This window comes from Hyposmocoma kahamanoa, unplaced genomic scaffold (genome assembly GCF_003589595.1).
Source record: "Hyposmocoma kahamanoa isolate Upper Pololo Valley unplaced genomic scaffold, ASM358959v1 175, whole genome shotgun sequence".
NCBI lineage: Eukaryota > Metazoa > Arthropoda > Insecta > Lepidoptera > Cosmopterigidae > Hyposmocoma > Hyposmocoma kahamanoa.
Genome location: NW_020653685.1, coordinates 93,208 through 106,859, shown reverse-complemented (window position 1 = coordinate 106,859; position 13,652 = coordinate 93,208).

The following is a 13,652-nucleotide window of genomic DNA, read 5'->3' as shown; positions in this document are numbered from 1 at the left end:
AAACAGCGTTACATAGTACGACTATGTCCCTTGGGATACCTGCTTACGCTTCGTGATCCAGGGATTACCTCGCTATCTCTCGTATTTCCTTTCATCGCCTTACTCTCTGGCGAATATCGACTAATTAGTTTGTCATCCTTAATTATCTGATATTCTTACGGAAAATCTAGTAATATTATTTATATTAATCTACGTTGATGTAAATTCACGAGTGTTGGTCTAATGTGAAGTGTAACAGGGGTTATTTACATAGATGTGTGTAGTATAAAGTGTAATAGGAAGTATGTATTAGATACTGTTGTAATATAAAGTGTAAGAAGAATGTATACGGATTGGTGTAATGTAAAGTACAGGAGTGATCATCGTAAGTTAGTGTAATGTAAAATGCTATAGGAATATTAGATAAAGAATCAAGCAATCAATCAAAGGTATCACAGATGTCCATGTCATGATAATAATTTAGCAGTTCCACCTTGTCACTTTCCAAGGAAACGAAAGAGATTAAGTATTTCTCATTACTCCCTGATCCGCTTGGTTTCAAATTGATTCGAAATAAATTTCAGAATAATATTATCGTTGTAATAACAATAATCTGACTGTTATTGAAAATATCCTTCTGAAAGTCACAAATAATTTAAGTACTATATTCTATATTTCGTAATAAAAGCCCTGTTATAATCCAAAATTAGCCATTTACGAGGGTTATAACTATCGTTAAATAAAAACGTTCAGCTTCTGCGCACTAGATTGAACGAAATGCATGGATTGTGAATGAATGAAATCATTCACGGCATAAATCCGTTTACCTCTTTGAAATTGTTTCGAGCTATGATATTTTAAAACTAATTTATTGTAAATGTTGTCGTATGGATGGCATACACTATAATATTTGTCATCGTGGTGAAAGAATTAGCCAATCGGCGTAAGGGTGCGTACAGATCTGGAGCACACCCTGCACGAACGCTGCACGCAATTAAGTGCGCTTCTGTCATCGAGTAGATAACCCGAAATAGAGATGAAATGTCATTTAATTTGTATGAAAAGTATACTGCCAAACCATTAATACATAACTGACGGGTGTCAATTGTTTTCCTTCAAATCGACCAGCTTAACTTGAGCTTTGCTATAATGGACGAAAATTTAAAAATTACATATTTAATATTAATTACCGATAAAATGTGATTCCGTTGTTTTGTAATTAGATGTTTTGCTGTTTTTCCCACACCACCGAATGGAACAGCCCCCGTTGTTAGAGATATTATCTTTATTACAATAAATACAGAATATTTTTGGAATATACGGAGACGTCCACACAGGTTAGTTGTTGGCGCTGTACCATTTCAGCTTTCTAATTTGTGATTTCAGTGCGTATTGTAATATAATAGTAATGACACTTATAATTTGCGCGAACGGTACGTTATCTGTATCACATTACGTAATGCACGCGTGTAGCTCGAGGGTCTTTTGCAAACAGGTTCATTCGCGACGCATTCTAAGCACCCTAAGGTACTCGCCGATTATTGCCCAAATTGCCCCAGACCTATGGGAAAGGAAATCATCGTGCAGCATTGTAAATGATAAATGTGAACAGATATCTATTAACAAACAGCAACCCTTAGAGCGTCTTGCTCGTTGTCCTCAAGGGAATCTACTTTACGAATTAGTAACAGTGTTTATAACCAGTCCAGTGAACTCAAGTGTAATTTCCTTACCTTTGAGACAAAGGTATTTGGAGTGCAATACTGAATGGACCTTCTTGGAACCAGCAACACAGTAACTGTGATTCTTAATAAGTTAAGCATTGATCCAATGATATATTAAAGAAATATTCTCATAAATACATATACGCTGGTAAACAATGTTTGTAAAATGACAAGGTTCACAAAAGCTTATGCAGAGCTTAGGCTATTCCCACGACCGGTCGTGGGAATAGCCTAAGCTCTGCAACCCAGAAAGCTTTAGAAGATTAAATGTGAAAAACACTCTGAGAGCTACAATAGTATAAGCATGATATTAAAACAAATTATAAGAAAACTGACTGTAAAGTAAATGTCCCAGTAGTTGACGCTTTTAATCGGAAAATCACGTGTTTTGCCAAAAAGCACTTAATTATATCTAATAGGGTTTTTCAACAAGAACTTTGTTTTGTAAATCGCATCGAAACAATTAATTTATTGCAAATCAAGTTTCCCGACCTCATAATTTCACTAAATTCAGCCGTTAAGTTATTTTTTATGGGTTATGTTAAAGACAGAGTCTATGCGGAGCCAATTGAACCGATTGCAGCCTTAAAACTCAAAATTCGTGAAGTGATTAACGAAATAGACCCACCATTTTGTCAAAAAGTGATTAAAAACTTTGATGAAAGAATCGACATCTGTAATTGTGGTCGTGGTGGGCATTTATAAGATATCATTTTCCATTCATAATTGCCAAACCTTACTTTTTTTAATACAACAAAAATTTTAATCATTGTCGTCTAAATTAATTGTTTTTACTTTGATTTACAAAATAAAGTTCTTGTAGAAAAACCCTTTATTACCAGTCATACTGACTACCCAGGAATGTTAACATATTATAGGAACGATAAAATTAAAATAATCATAGCATTATTAAAATATTCCAGTTTTCCGCATCCTCTAAAATTGTACCAGTGTGTGTCAGACAAAATTTCTAGTATCCCAGTACTTGACTATGGCAAAATGAGATCAGTGTACTAGTTAGTATCTATAAACTAACTACTGCTAAACGTTGAAATTTTGCACGAGTGTTTGACATGCCTCTAAAATAAAATATAAACGATATACGTTAATAAATACACACAAAATAAATTCTTTGTACATTTACCTAATAGTTTTAATAAACACTTACAGATAATTAACAAAATTTCGACTAATAAATGCACTGAAACTACTCATAGTCTTAACGATTTTTGGAGGAACACCAGCGCGCTTTCAACTCGGAACACCTGTTCGCAAAAATTGTCGTCACACTGAAAAAATATTGAGTGAATCGAAGAAAGCTTCTAAGCCGAAGTCATATATGCCGTTACTAGTAAATTTAACCTGGTTTTGAGGACATATCAATATTTGTTTTCTTATTTAAAAAAAATTAAGAAGTGTCATACATTGGGACAGTTTTAATGATTAGTACATTTACCTTGTTACTGTTTAGAAAAAAGCAATTTTCTACAAAAATACTAGACAGAAACTCCACACTATCACGTAATTCTGATTCACGCATTTTTTAACCTGAAATAAAATATAACAAAAGACATGACAAAAGCCGACACAACATGCCATAATTTCTCAAACACCGTATCAAACGTCGGCTTCGATGTGAAGAAGGATTACAACCGTTCTGATAATAAGGGTACCTGTCATGCCAGCGTGATTCTAGTATCTTTGAAAAATAATTGGACACTTTGATTTACCGGTGTGTCCGAATGTACCTGGGTTTTGCTCCATTTCATTGTATCGACTGAAAGATTGTGACTGATATATTTCACATAGTGGATCTGAATGCTATTGATAAAAATTTAATATTAAATAAAATTTAATTTAACTATATATGTAATAAAACTTTGGGCTCAGTAGCACGCCTTGAGGAACACTTACGTTTTTTTCAATGTAATGTTAACATAACCAAATATTTAATAAATGCAGATTATTTCATTAATTTGAATTCTTTCCCTAATAACGTCGCATCAATGACTAATGTACAACGATTACGTAGTCACGTGAAACTAGTTGAAATTCCAACTGTCGCTTCGACTGTTTCGAAGTTTTGCGGCAGCTCTGCCTGCGGCTTTTGCCGATAGTTTGCGTGTAGTTACGGCAAGGAACTTTGTCAAGTGTACGGCCTTGTAACTGTTTAGAAAGGAGATTTCTAGTTACTATCTACGTCTCGATACAGCAAAATTTGATATTAAAAATCTCGAACGAACTTACAATCTCGTCAAGCCAGATTAAGTCATTAATGTTTTCATATAAGGTAATGTTCACGTTTGTCCATTATCTCACCTGACGAAATGTGAAGATGTGGACAAGGATGTAAGTAGTCAATACGATATCTTTTCTCAGACCTAAAAATATCCAAAAGGTATCATTTGGGAAGTATTAAACAAGGCTAAGCGTTCAACTTCTTAGCTGCACGCGTAAGAACGTATATTGGTATAATAAATACCAATACAGATACAGAAATAAAAATACAGAAAAACGCGTAAGAACGTGAAATTCGTAATAAGTATAGAATTATACAAATTCAGTATACGCCATTTCCGCCCACGTTTTTGGGCAGAATGTTTGTGTTTAAAATCCGGCGCTTTGGATAAAAAATCGCTTAAAACCAGGACGAGTTGATTGGGTTTTAACCCAATGCCCACCTGGCCACGTGTACGTGAAATTTTTTCACTCCTTTGTAAAATCTTTAAGCCTATCTCCCGAAAAGTTGTTATTTCGAAGGTGTAACCTTATTACATCAAGAATTATTAATTACTACTGCTCATTCAGTGACATCAAGTAATTTTACCCATCAATAATAACACAATATTAAAAACGTGCCAGAGTACCAAAGCTACGAAATCCACTTCTCATTGGAGTAGATAGGTACATTCATTATATAGTAATAGCTGTAGAGCTCTTTGTAAAAGAGTTCGTCCAGGGATGGGTCAAGCTGTAACGTGAACTGCGTTCCGGTTTTGGAAGGTATGGGTTGTGACAAAGGATTGCTGGCACCGCCCAAGCATGCCAGTGTAGCTTATATGTAGCCACACCAGTCACTGTCTCAGTTTACTCATCCTCGACTTGTCTGAGAGCCCTGTTGGTGCCCTTGTAGAGGTTTATCATTTCTCGACGTATCAATAACTGTTTACAGTAGTTTCATAGGCGTATGTTAACAAACAATTTCCCACACAATTTTGTTTCTCTGTTATATAATACACTTTTGTACAGCTTTTATACAGCTTTTATACAGCTTTTATACAGTATAAATTTACCAGAGGAATGCACGTCCTCTCGCTTCGGTAATTTATTATGGATTGATACATAATGAGAGATAGCACGTCCACCCGGTGTGAGAATTTTTATAGGAGTGTAGAGAAGCAAAGTAAGAATGACGAAAGGAAAGAATTTAAGAACGATTCAAAATTTCTAAAGTGGCCAGGAACCAGAAAAGAAGGTGATAAAAAGGTGGGATGACGACGAAGGAGGAGGTAGGAATACCTAGACCAGAAACAATTTAATATAAATCGAACCCGGGACATTCTTATCAAGCACCTGCAGTGCAAACCAACCAACCAATCAAGCAACCAACCAATTACAGGCACATGAATAAGGTATGCAAACCGGTTACTAGGTTAATTGAATAAACCGAGTAACCGCCCATTTTGGAACCCGATTTTCAGCTAACAACCCGGGGTTTTTCGAAATTTTCGGTTTTGTCTTAAAAATATTAAAATGTAAGATCGTAACTTATGATATGATGCAGATACCCATTGGGTAGCGAAGGGCGAGTGAGGTGCGCCTGCGCAAACGGTATAGCACCAACAACGTTAAACAAAACTAGTCAAACTGAAGAAGAAATATTTAATATTTTATTTTAGGACATTAGTGGATTTGTTTTTTGTTATAATTCGAGAAATTAATTGATTTCATTGAAGCTGTGAATTCCATAAATAGTAAAAATAATCTCCAAAACTGTGTATATTAATTTACTGACACTTTTAAAGAATTATTTGAGTGACAATAGAAAATATTATCCATAAAAACCGAGTAACCGGGTAACCGAAAATTAGAATTTGTTCGTCCCGTCACGTGGTATCATAAAAAACCGTTAGGCCACCGAGGTGATCAAACGACTTTCAGTAATGGATTTATTTGTAAGTGTTATCCAAAAAAACATGTTCACGTACTTTTCGTTTACAAAGACAGTCTGACGAAGCCATTTCTCGAGCTACACGTCGTTTATTTTACGCGCCTTAGAACGTAAACACTTACCTACCTGACAAATGAAACTCGACTTTCGCTCTTCTTCCAGAGCGCCTCTAAAATGCGCAAAAATATATAGAGTGAATAAGTAATAAGGCTCCCGCTACACAGGACATATATGACATATCAGTAAATGTACTTATAATTGCCTGGCCAGTGATATCAACTCTACTGGTACAACTCGTCAATGAGATGTTCCGCATGGGAGTTATCCTAACGTCCTAAAGAGCACGCGTGTATGTCCTGTGTACAAGTGCAAAGGTGAGACGAGCAGAGTTGATAATTATAGACTATATATAACTATTGTATCAAATATTTCAAAGACAATTGAGTCGATTATTTCCTCTCACCTAATATCACATTTAGAAGACAATGATCTTGTGGAAAACAACCAATATGCCTATCGAGGGTGGTGCACTCAATAATTACGGGGTTGGATGGTAAGTGCAAAGTAGCAGGAATGCTGTGTGACCTGTCAAAAGCGTTTGATGTACTCAGACACGAATTACTCTTGGAGAAACTATGTCACTATGGTATGCGAAGCAAAACATGCGATATTCTAAAATCATTTTTATCACGCAGAATTCAGACAGTTGAAGTAATATCAGGTGGGAAAAAACTACGCAGTATTGGAGGTGACGTAAACCTTGGAATTCCTCAAGGATCTTCACTAGGAAATACCCTCTTCCTGGCATTTATTAATGACCTACCGTCCCATATCACTGATGGCTTATTGGTTTTGTTCGCTGATGATACCGCTGTAATTGTGTGCGCGCGAACTTACGACGAACTCAATATAAAAGTTTCCATTCCATTTCCTAATGGATATGTGTCTGATGAAATGGTTCACTTCCAATGGTCTCATACTAAATGCTGCTAAATCTAGTTTAATATTGTTCTCTGGTAGATCAATCCCGAGACCAACGTGTTTAAATAGTCCAATGCCCATAACTGACCACAGTAAGTTCTTAGGATTCATTCTGGATGAAAATTTAACGTGGAAGCGTCATATAAATTCTATGTGTGGTAGACTAGGTAGTGCGACTTATGCACTAAAAAAATTAAAACCTGTCGTTACAGATTACATACTACGACAAACATATTTCGCATATTTCTACTCCATAATGTCGTATGGTACCATTCTATGGGGTGACTCCACTGATTGTGACAGGGTATTTTTTATTATTCAAAAACGAGCAATGAGGATACTTGCCGGAGTAACACGAAGAGTCTCTTGTAGGGACTTATTTGTGAGACACAGGATAATGACCATGTATTCGTTGTATTTCTAAGGAATAATCACATTCATACGAAAAAACTTACACAACTTTGAAAGGCATGAAAGCCGTTATAACACTCGCTCCACAGGGCGACTGAGGATCGTACCGCGAGGGTTAGCACTCTCTGAAAAAAATCCGCACGTAATCGGCCCGACTTATTATGAGCACCTACCCGTTGTTGACTTAAAAAATAAGCCTAATGATGAAACATTTGATCGTCGACTGAAAGACTTTTTGTTGGATAACGCGTATTATTCCACTGGAGAATATAGGGACATGATCTTGTAATATAAGTTGTAATTTATAGATTATTAGTTATAAATATTATTTTAAAGAAATGAATAAATTACATAAACTTTATGCATACAATCATTATATTGACTTAATTATTATTATATTATTTAATATGTTCCTACATTATTTCACATAAATACATTGACTATGTTAAAATTACGTAGTACAAAACTTGTACTGGATATTTGAATTTTTTGAAATGTAACATTTATTACTATTTGTAACGATTCTTGTAATACAATATATTGTATATAATAATGTAGAGTTTACAAGATAATAAATAAATCCAACCGCTCACGCGATGCGCTCATCCTACCGCAAAATGGCGGCTATTTGGTTTCGCAAATTAGAAAAGGATTCAGTTTAAGTACAAGTCTTTATAAATAAAAATTATTATTCTGCATTGCTAAATAAATACCCTCCGTACTACAACAAAAACATCTCAAATAAAATGCAGTAATACACCGCAAATCCTGCACTAATGAAATTTTTGGTGTACTTGGGTAGATTTGATAATATTCGGTTTGAGTGGTTCTAACGTTTACCATGAAATTACTTTTTAAAGTATAGTTTATAAACATTTATATTCAGGGTAAACTTAAAAAACGTTACTTACGGTACATGTTTTCAATAAATAAACACCGAAATCACCAGCCCAAACAATAACACACACGATTGTCGTGACGTATTTTTGAAGTTGTTTATTTTTTTAAATGACAGACCCAGGCATTAAAAACTTTATGGTTTGCTAGAGTAGTTACCGAAATAGCAATTAGTATTAGTTCTTTTACCTGTTATAATTTCGATATCCGATAAATCGGTATAAAATCATCACCGGTACCTCTAGGTGTGGTATGCGTCTACGGCTGCATGTATCGCGTGAGCGGCTAAATCTAAATCTATGACGAAAGATATTCGAAATCATAATATGCTACATATCTTTCATAAAAGCCTTGGTAGTCCAATGTTTGACTGACCGTCGACGTCGACCGCGATATTTAATCACGTAATTAAAAAAGCTCTAGGTACTGCTACTTACTGACTACAAACAGAAAGAAATCACGTGGAAACATTAAATATAAATAAGCATATCGAGTTCTTAGGTTTACGCGATTGTTACATATAGGAAATGAAACTATTTTTAATTTATACGACTGCAGTACTAATTAGTGTTTTACTTTATTCTAATTTCTATTATTAATTAATAATAAATTAAACTTAATAAAAATCATTCAATAAAATAATTTGTAAAACGTAATGTAGCGTAAATTGGAATGTTTCCTTGTAAAATTAAAAATAAGGTATTTAATTAATAACTTTTGTAACTATAGTAAAAAATAGGGTGATTTGCATTAATTTTTGACATAATTGGATGATGACTGTACCACCTCAGTCAACCGTGACCAAGGGACCTGTAAAGGGCCCGAAACTTTGGTTTATTTGAAAAAACAAATATACGCGATTTAAATCCGGAAAAATAGCCTCATTTCCTATATAAATAAGCATGTTTGGCTCACGAAATATGTAAAATAACAAACATCCGTCTGCCACTCATGTTTAGCATTCTAACAACGCGTGTTGTTGTTCTTTGCAAATTTTCCTTCACTTTGTAAGTAACGCGATATTTTACAAACTCCCCTCTGTTATCGATACTTGAAATCCATATCTAGCTTTTGTGAAACTTCTTGTTTTTAAAATATTGCAAGAGACTACAAGCACTTGGGACTATGGGACTTGTCAATTTTATGTTTAAGACTGCACCAAGGCAGCGGTACGTAATTCCGAAACAATTGCGTTTTTTTTTATCGCTTGCTGCATAGTTATTACTAAATATTTAGTTATGAAATTAATCTATACACACGATAAGTTGTAGTTTCCTCGATAGGAAAAAAATCCGTAGTTATCTCTAAAAAACAAAACCCTTAGTACGGCGCTAAATACTTCATAGAAGGTCAGCAGTTTTTGAATAAAAACAAAACTTTTTTTTTACAACGCATTCTCGGTACATTTTCAAGATGTGTATTTGTTTTAATAAACGACCTAGCCAGAGCCGCTGCGCTTCCCCCCTGTCCGCTTTAGTCCCGCTTCGACACACGCGCGAATACCTAAATTCGATTAGGGCAATTTGGTTCCCTCTATAGGGTGACAGACGCAGTTGCTGTACCTCTCAAATCGTCGTGATTTCAAGCTTGTAGGGCACTGGAACTGTTATGTCCACCAGGCACACGACTTGTTCATCCCGTCACCTAATATCATAAAAAAAACCAAACAAATAAAAATTCCAATATCCGTAATAGAACGTGCCTCTTTTGAGTAGAAACAATGACTGTTATTCCAATTTTATTTAAGCTGTTATTAAAACAGAACGATTTCAAAACAAAAAAAGTTAAAAAAAGGCTGCCACAGACGAAAATCGACGAGTAGGGAAAATTTGTTTTATTTTCATGAAGTATCTGTTATATTTGTTTCTTTTATTATATTTCAACACAGTATTTGTCAATAATTAAAACATTCATATTATTGTTTATTACTAGATTTAAATTTAGAACTTTTATTTAATTTTTTGTTTTTTTTTCTATGTTTCGGATATTGTTACACATTATTCAAATTTAAATCACGTATATGTGTTCGACTTCGGTGGTACAGCGGTGTACTGTGGGCACTGGATGAAGAGATCCCGGGTTCGATTCACGGTAGGACCAAGTTGGAAATGAACTTTCTAAATTGGTTCTCGTCTGGGTATTCTGGGTAGTGCCCCAGAGTTAATTCCGTTGCTCTGGTACTCATAGCACAGATAATTCCCTAGTTCGAGATCAGGCAATTGGCGTGGCTTTCTAGTATGTTTTATTGTAGTGTGTGAAAGAGTTCGTCTAGGAAAGTACTGCCACCTTACCTATTTCTGCCGCCAAGCTGTAATGTTAGCATTACTGAGTTCCGGTTTTGAAGGGTAAGGGTGCTGGTGAAATTACAGACACATGGGACTTGTCAACTTAGGCGCTGCGCAGATGGAGTTATTTTGATCAACTGGCAACCCGCAACTAACTATTTATGACGTTTTTCATATAACTTCAAGAAACCGCGCAGACGTAGCAACTTCAGCTTAGAGTTTCGGCAATCGACTACAGTTTTCGATTCCCGAAATTTGTGATTAAATAAATTCTTAATTGCCGCGTCTAGAAACTTGCAAATTTGTACCGGTTGTCTCCAGTTGCCAATTTCCGCAACCGGCAACCGCAACTCGTGAAGCAACTTCACTCCCTCCCCGTCACCCGCAGCGTCAGCCTTGACCGTGGATTACGAAAGTTTATTTAAAATTGCGGCAACTGACAACTGGGCCCTTTTAGTTGCAACAACCGTCAACCGTTAATGGAAACTTGTAAGAAGTTGCCAGTTGCGTCAACCAAAGTTGCTCCATCTGCGGAGCGCCTTATGCCTCAAGTTGACGGACACAGTAGCGGTGCCCCTCAGATCTTGACCTTGCGATTTAAAGCTCTGTGTGCCACTGCAACTCGTATCGCTTACAATACCTGTACATGTGTATCTGCTGAAGTACAATTTCAAGTGTAAAAATCGTTGGATTATAATAAAAACTTTGATTTAAACTATGTTATCGAGTTCTTAGGTTTTCGCGATTGTTACACATAGGAAATGCAACTATTTTTCCGGATTTAAATCGCGTAGATTTGTTCTTTTAAGCAAACCAAAAGTTTTTTCAAAAGTAACAAAAACAATGTTTTTTTTGTTTTTTAAACAATGCTTTAGTGTTTTATAAACAGATAAACAAAGCCACGCCGATAATGCCGCCAGCGCCTGCCGCCGACAATTTTACGAGGCACAATATGTCTCTTTCAAAACCTACAAAGATGGACACTTGCTAATCTAATGCTTTACCTAAGTGACGAATGAAAAGGTAAACCTACTGAAATCTTATTTAGAATCCTATTTGTCTTACGCTACATCAGAATCCTATTGCGTGATGACACACCGCGTGTAATGAACGTAAACACGGAGTTTGACGCACACGCCGTGTCATTTTGGCCGCAGCTTTCTAAATAAGAGAGAATATACCTACATCAGAGAACTGTATTTCTAATACCACATTATTACAAGGCGTCACATTATGTTTGCGCCATAATTCCCGCGACTAATGATGTTATTAATTCTAATTTCAAAGCCTCTAAAAATCTTTATATGCCAAAAGTGATTTAAGTAGACCTTTAACATATATATTTCGAACATATTTATTTATTTATTTCAACATAACTTAATTTAAATATAAGTAAAAAAAACAAAAACAAATGTAAGGGAAGCTAATATACAATTGGTAAAAAAAACGTTTAACGTTACTTTGTACACCTTTAAGAATCTACCCTGTTACTTGATGGCGTACAATTTGGGCTAACATCGACGCTGCACCTTAGCTCTGTAAGGATTACGCCCCATTTTTCAACACTCTCCTGTACCGCCTCGATGCTATACCTATGTTTTATAAGGAGTAACGGCAGTAACCCATTTAAAACACGTGTTTAAAGTTAACTCAATGCGCATAAGTGCTTACAAATGTAGTTCAACCCTAAGAATTACAGTTATTATTCTTTTTGCATCATCGCCACCATAGTCAACCATTATAGGTACTGCAATAGATCTACAAGAGACAGTGTAAATCGCAGTTACTTACACTTAGTTAAGCTTCTTCAAAGAACAAGTTTCATCACAACGTTTTCCTTCGACGTTAACATAGTATTGCGTAGAACTGGGATATTAAAGTTATAGGTACGTACTGTCGGGTCTCGAACTGTAAACCACCACTAGGTAAGTATTTTTACAAGACTTTATTGTACCCTAAGACATTAAGTAGCAGTAGAGCTTCTTGTGAAAGAATTCGTCCAGGGCAGTAATACCACCTTACCTGTTTTTGCCGCCAAGCGCAGTAATGTGAGTATTATTTAGTGTGCTGGTAATATTACAGGCACATGAGACTTGTCAATTTATCTCACCCTCAGATCTTTGCGATTTAAACCTGTCAGTGCAACTGTTAATTGTTCATCCCATCACTTACTATCAAAAAAACAACCTGTTTAGTAGAAACCTTCTATTTTAATGACAAAGATCGTATAGCTATTCTTCAAATTGATAGCTATAACCGCCGACTTATCGTAAGCGATATTTTTACAATTATTTTCCAAAAAAGGCAAAACATCCATGTTTAAAAAAAATGCTGTTACACAATCGGTAACTATGTTCATGATTCGGGTAATTTGGACCATTTTTTTCAAACGCTTTGTAAATACATATTTTTCCGATTTTCACAAACATCTATTATACGAACTGAATCAACAATTATGAGAATTTGTTTTTATTAAGCTTTAATCGACATAATTATTATAGATATCTAAAAAATCAAGAAAATATGAGATCCGAGCTTTGTTCCAATTTAGCCAACTGGTTCTATAATTTGGACCACGGCGTTGCTAAATTGGACTTCAATAGGCTCTGAGGTAAAACAAATAAAAACTACAATAAAACTTAATTATAACATACAAACTACCTAGTCTAGATAACAAACCCATTAATAAAAGAAATTAAGCTCACATGGGACAACCACCTGAAATGTCAGGATTTTGAGAACACGTTTTTTTATTTCAATTATGTCACCGCACACAGTGTCCAATCAACTTTGGGATCATTTTTGTTATCGTAATTTCTTTTGTATTAACATTCTCTTTATCAAACCGTTCAAAACCATTTTAACATCCTTTTATTACACACTGCTGGTCCATTTTAAGCAACAGTGTTATTATAAAATAAAAAATAAAATAAAAAGTGTTTATTGAAGTTAAAGTGGCATAACAAAACGGAGGTTGAGACCATCCTATTAAGTAATTAAATACTTGTGTCAGGAGGTCTCGCTCTTCCTTAACTAAAACATACATCATCAAAGAACTTAATACAATCAAACAAAAATGAAAAAGAAAAAGATGCTAATTAGTATTATCTTACTATAAAAGGTGTGTTTGTGTTTGTGTATGTGTGTGTATTTGTGTGTGTGTGTGTGTGTGTGTGTGTGTGTGTGTGTGTGTGTGTGTGTGTG